Source organism: Columba livia, unplaced genomic scaffold (genome assembly GCF_036013475.1).
Source record: "Columba livia isolate bColLiv1 breed racing homer unplaced genomic scaffold, bColLiv1.pat.W.v2 Scaffold_263, whole genome shotgun sequence".
Lineage (NCBI taxonomy): Eukaryota > Metazoa > Chordata > Aves > Columbiformes > Columbidae > Columba > Columba livia.
The window spans coordinates 179062-184510 of record NW_027043300.1 but is presented as its reverse complement, the minus strand read 5'-3'; the positions used below and the strand labels follow the sequence as shown (position 1 = coordinate 184510).

The 5449-nt window shown below is 51.2% G+C and overlaps 1 long non-coding RNA gene across 1 annotated transcript; it reads right to left on the bottom strand.

Moving 5' to 3' along the window:
• Positions 1–896: 896 nt before the first annotated feature.
• LOC135578042 (uncharacterized) lies at positions 897–4221 on the bottom strand. The gene is made up of 5 exons (XR_010469432.1): positions 4023–4221; positions 3069–3166; positions 1987–2052; positions 1862–1913; positions 897–1614 (listed from the first exon to the last, which is right to left on the bottom strand). It is a non-coding gene; the product is annotated as an uncharacterized LOC135578042 (long non-coding RNA).
• Between the last annotated feature and the right edge of the window lie 1228 nt (positions 4222–5449).

Below are 5449 nucleotides of genomic sequence, written 5' to 3'. Positions count from 1 at the left end.
CCGAGTAAACTTTCGTGCCCCTCGAACGCAACGAGACCCCAGGATCGGCTGACAGGCGCAAGGCAGGCTTCCCAAACTACACCACAACGCAGACGCAGGCTGGAGCTGCCCTGCCCGGCACACGCTGGCATCGCACTGTGAAATTCCCTAGACCCTTCACCTGCCCAAAGGAGACTGTTCCTGGATAACCCTTGCCCCAAACTGAACTTTACTCCCCTCCCTGCAGTTTTCAGCCCGTTCTCAGCACCCCAGCCTCCACTTAGCTTTCAGAGGACCAAGAAACTGAATCCATCTTCAACAAAAGAAAACACCACGTGCGCTGACAAGGATATTCCAGCATCGCCAGGTTCCTCCTCAACATCTACAGCAACACAAGAAAACACACACACACTAAGCAGAGCGAGCACACAGTATAAAGGCACAAGGCACAACTTCCCTCTGACACCACACACCGCCCCACCTGCTTACCGTGCTCAGCTCACCTCTTTCCTCACTGTTTCTTGCCAAGTTGTCCCTCTGCATCTGAAATCAAGGTATTCAGCAAGTCACCCAGATGCTCATGAACATCTTGACTATCCAACAGGTCTGCTTTCTGTTTAGGAATCCCACCAGAAGCTCTAATTAGGTCTCCAAAACACTGGAGAAGGGACAGTCCGCTCCCCTGCCCACAGCTACTCCATCCCAGATGACGGCTCAACCTTTGCCAATGCAGTTTAACGTGTCAACAGATTAACCGTGCACCCCTAGAGCTCCATTCACCCACCCCTGACTCCACGCCTCCGGGCACAGCAGCTCCGAGCCAAATGTGCACGTGCACAGAGACGCACCTCAAAACATTATAGACAACACATCAACAGCACCAAAAGTGCTGTATAACAAGAACTACTCCAAAACAGAGACTACATCAATCAAAAGAAACTGCAGAGAGGCAGCAGTGAGGCAAGGAGTCTCTACTGCAACCCCAGAAAAAAATAAGAGCCCAACATCACGGCCCCTTAAGAAATGGTGGCACTGGCACAAACACGCAAGGCTGCTGCAAAACTAAGAACTTCTTCCCAGCATCTTAAAGTGCCAGTCCCATAGACTGGATGCATACAGAGCACAACCGCTGATGATGCGGCCCAGAACTACACCGTAAACCACAACTGACCAGAAACATGAAAAATGAAACCACTACCCACACTTTCGGCTGATGATACAAGAATCCAGGACCCAATTGACACCAAGCCAATTGGCACTGGCATTCCAGATCCCGGGATGGCACCCGAGATACATGCTGTGCGCCTGGAGCGCAACGAGACCCCAGGATCATCGGACAGTCACGAGACAGGCTTCCCAAACTACACAATGCAGACAGAGGCTGGAGCTGCCCTGCCCGCCACACCCTGGCATCACACTGTAAAGGTCCCCAGACACTTTACCCACCCAAGGGGAACTGTTCCTGGACGGCCCTTATCAGAACTTAACCCCAACCCTGCGATTCCCAGCCCCTTCCCAGCCCCCGTGCCTCCACTTAGCTTTCAGAGGGCCGAGGGACCTAACCCATCTTCGACGAAGAAAACGCCACACGCGCTAACAGGGATCTTCCTGCATCGCTGGGTTCCTCTTCAACATCTACAGGAACACAAGAAAACACACGCTCGTTAAGCCGTACCGGCACACGGTGCCGTGGGGTAGACTCCGACCCCTTCCGCGACACCCACCTCCCGCTCAGTTCCACGGCGTTCCGTGCCGCGGGCGCGGTCACAAACCCTCATCGCTTGTGACGCCTAAGACGGCGAGAAACAAAAAGATCCGTAGCTCTTCGAATAAATCCCTGGCCCCACGCTCCTCCTCGCCCCTACCACGGCTCCGTGCTCACCTTGCCAGAGGAGCTGCGCTGCCGATACCCAGCTTTCCACTTTGCTTCGCACCTAGAGAACATAGAAACGACCAAACTTAGCTGGAGCCACACGGCACAGCTTCCTGCTCCCACCAGGCACCGACCTGCTTGCTTACGGCGCTCGGCTCGCCTCCTCCGTCGCTCTTTCGTGCCAAGTTGTCCCTCTGCATCTGAAATCAAGGTATTCAACAAGGTAACCAGGAGCTCATCAACAGCTTGACCATTCCACAGGTCTGCTTTCTATTCAGGAATCACACAATAAGGTCTAATTGAGTCCCAAAAACCACTGCGGTACGGACTGTCCGCTCCCCTGCCCACAGCTACTCCGTCCCAGATGACCGCACAGCCTATGCCTACGCAGGATAACATGTCCACAGATCAATCGTGGACTCCTAAAGCTCGGTCCACCCGCTCCTAACTCTACACCTCCGGGCAGAGCAGCTCCGAGCCAAATGCGCACGTGCTTAGACAGATGCTCCACACAACACTATAGACGACCCGACAGCAATAACACCAAAAATGCTCCACAACAAAAATAACTCCAAATCAGAGACGGCAACGATAAAAATAACCTGCGGGGAGGCAGTGGTGAGGCGAGGAGCCTCTAATGCCACCCCAGAAAAAAAAAGGAGCCAAACGTCACGGACTCTTACGAGACGGCAGCCCTGGCGCAAACATGCGGAGACGGCACAAATACGAGAAGCTGCTGCAAAACTTAAAACCTTCAAGATGCTGGGAAGAAGTGCCAGTCCCTTAGACTGGATAAGCAGAGATGAGAGCTGCTGTTGCAGCCCAGAACTACACCATAAAACACAACTGACAAAAAACATTCAAGATACAAGAACCGTGTACCCTTTCGACTGCTGATACAAGAAAACCAGCAGCCGATTAGCGCTACGTCGATCGGCACCGGCTTTCCAGACCCCGGGATGGCGCTTGAAATGACTTTCTTGCCCCTGGAACGCAATGATACCCGAGATCGTCTGACAGACACGAAGCACGCTCCCCAAACTACACGACAACAGACGCGGGCTGGAGCGGCCCTGCCCGGCACACGCTGGCATCGCACTATAAAGTTGTCTGACCCCATTTCTCTGCCCAAAGGGGACTGCCCTTTTCTGTCTCAGAACTTAAAACCCTCCCTGCGATTCCCAGCCCCTTCCAAGCCCTCGTGCCTCCACTTAACTTTTAGAGGGCTGAGAGACCAAATCCATCTTCAACAGAGGAAAACACGACGTGGGCTAACGGTGATCTTCCTGCAGTTGTCACTTTCCCCGTCACCACCTACAATAAGGAAAGCAAAGACATACGTACAATTAAGCACCCAAATAATATTTGTCAGTACTAGACTACAAGTCATGGCTCACTTTGGCTGAGTTCAAGGAGATACATTTGAATGTTCTACCAGGGACCACTGCAAAGGTTCTGGAGACAAGACACTCTTCTAGGAGAAAAGATTACATTAACAGCTATTAATACAGCAATACAAACCAAAAAACAACACTCCATCTTCATCGTGGTCAGGAATTATTGGAAAATGCAAAACACGTGGAACTGAATCAACATATGAAACATAATGACAAACCAACTTTCTACTACAGCTACTACTGAACCTTTCCTACGCCCGAAGCTCTCACCTCAAAGGAACTCCTCCGCTTCTCCTAAGACGGCTGCCCACGTAGCTTAAACGGCTCAAAACCTGCCGCCTGCCGAAGGAGCGACAGAGAACCGGCACCGAAGCGGTCCTGGAACAGAATGAGCTCCCTGCCAGGGGACTGGGGCTCAAATACCCTGAGCCCCACCCACCCCTTCCCACAATCCCCTAGGAAAGGGGAGGGATCAATCACCCCAGCCCCACCCACCACCTTATCAAATTACCTAGAGTCTCACTTGAAATGACAGCACCTGCACTTTATTACTGCTCTTGCATCAACAATGAGACTCAGTATGGAGACCAACTTAGAATTTCTAGGGAGCAGATAAAAAATAAGATACAACAACTGACACTCCATCTTCATCGTGGTCAAGAATTATTGGAAAATGCAAAGCACCTGGAACTGAATCAACAAATGAAACCTGATGACAAACCAACTTTCTACTGCAGCTGCTACTGAACCTTTCCTGCACCCAAAGCTCTCACCTCAAAGGGACTCCTCGGCTTCTCCTAAGACGGCTGCCCACGTAGCTTAAACGGCTCAAAACCTGCCGGCTGCCGAAGGAGCGACAGAGAACCATCACCGAAGCGGTCCTGGAGCCGAATGAGCTCCCTGCCAGGGGACTGGGACTCAAATACCCTGAGCCTCGCCCACCCCTTCCCACAATCCCCTAGGAAAGGGGAGGGATCAATCACCCCAGCCCCACCCACCACCTTATCAAATTACCTAGAGTCTCACTTGAAATGACAGCACCTGCACTTTATTACTGCTCTTGCATCAACAATGAGACTCAGTATGGAGACCAACTTAGAATTTCTAGGGAGCAGATAAAAAATAAGATACAACAACTGACACTCCATCTTCATCGTGGTCAAGAATTATTGGAAAATGCAAAGCACCTGGAACTGAATCAACAAATGAAACCTGATGACAAACCAACTTTCTACTGCAGCTGCTACTGAACCTTTCCTGCGCCCAAAGCTCTCACCTCAAAGGGACTCCTCGGCTTCTCCTAAGACGGCTACCCACGTAGCTTAAACGGCTCAAAACCTGCCGGCTGCCGAAGCAACGACAGAGAACCATCACCGAAGCGGTCCTGGAGCCGAATGAGCTCCCTGCCAGGGGACTGGGGCTCAAATACCCTGAGCCCCGCCCACCCCTTCCCACAATCCCCTAGGAAAGGGGAGGGATCAATCACCCCAGCCCCACCCACCACCTTATCAAATTACCTAGAGTCTCACTTGAAATGACAGCACCTGCACTTTATTACTGCTCTTACATCTACAATGAGACTCAGTATGGAGACCAACTTAGAATTTCTAGGGAGCAGATAAAAAATAAGAAACATGATGACAAACCAACTTTCTACTACAGCTACTACTGAACCTTTCCTGCGCCCGAAGCTCTCACCTCAAAGGGACTCCTCCGCTTCTCCTAAGACGGCTGCCCACGTAGCTTAAACGGCTCAAAACCTGCCGGCTGCCAAAGCAACGACAGAGAACCGGCACCGAAGCGGTCCTGGAGCAGAATGAGCTCCCTATCTGAAGATTGGGGCTCAAATACCCTGACCCCCGCCCACCCCTTCCCACAATCGCCTAGGAAAAGAGAGGGATCGGTCTCCCCACACCCCACCCACAACCCTTATCAAATTACCTGGAATCTCACTGAAAATTACAGCACCAGGACTTTATTACTGCTATTGCACTTGCAATATGACTAAATACAGATTTCAACCTAGATTTCCTAGGAAGTAGATAGAAATAATTATATTGCTAATACGATTGTGTATTGAAATTCCCTATAAAAGCGGGCAGAGGTCAGTGTCAAATGTCAGAGGTCAGCACGGAAGGGTCTGAGATCAATAGACATATGTCAAGGATCATAGCTGAAAGGGCACATGTAGATGGTCAGG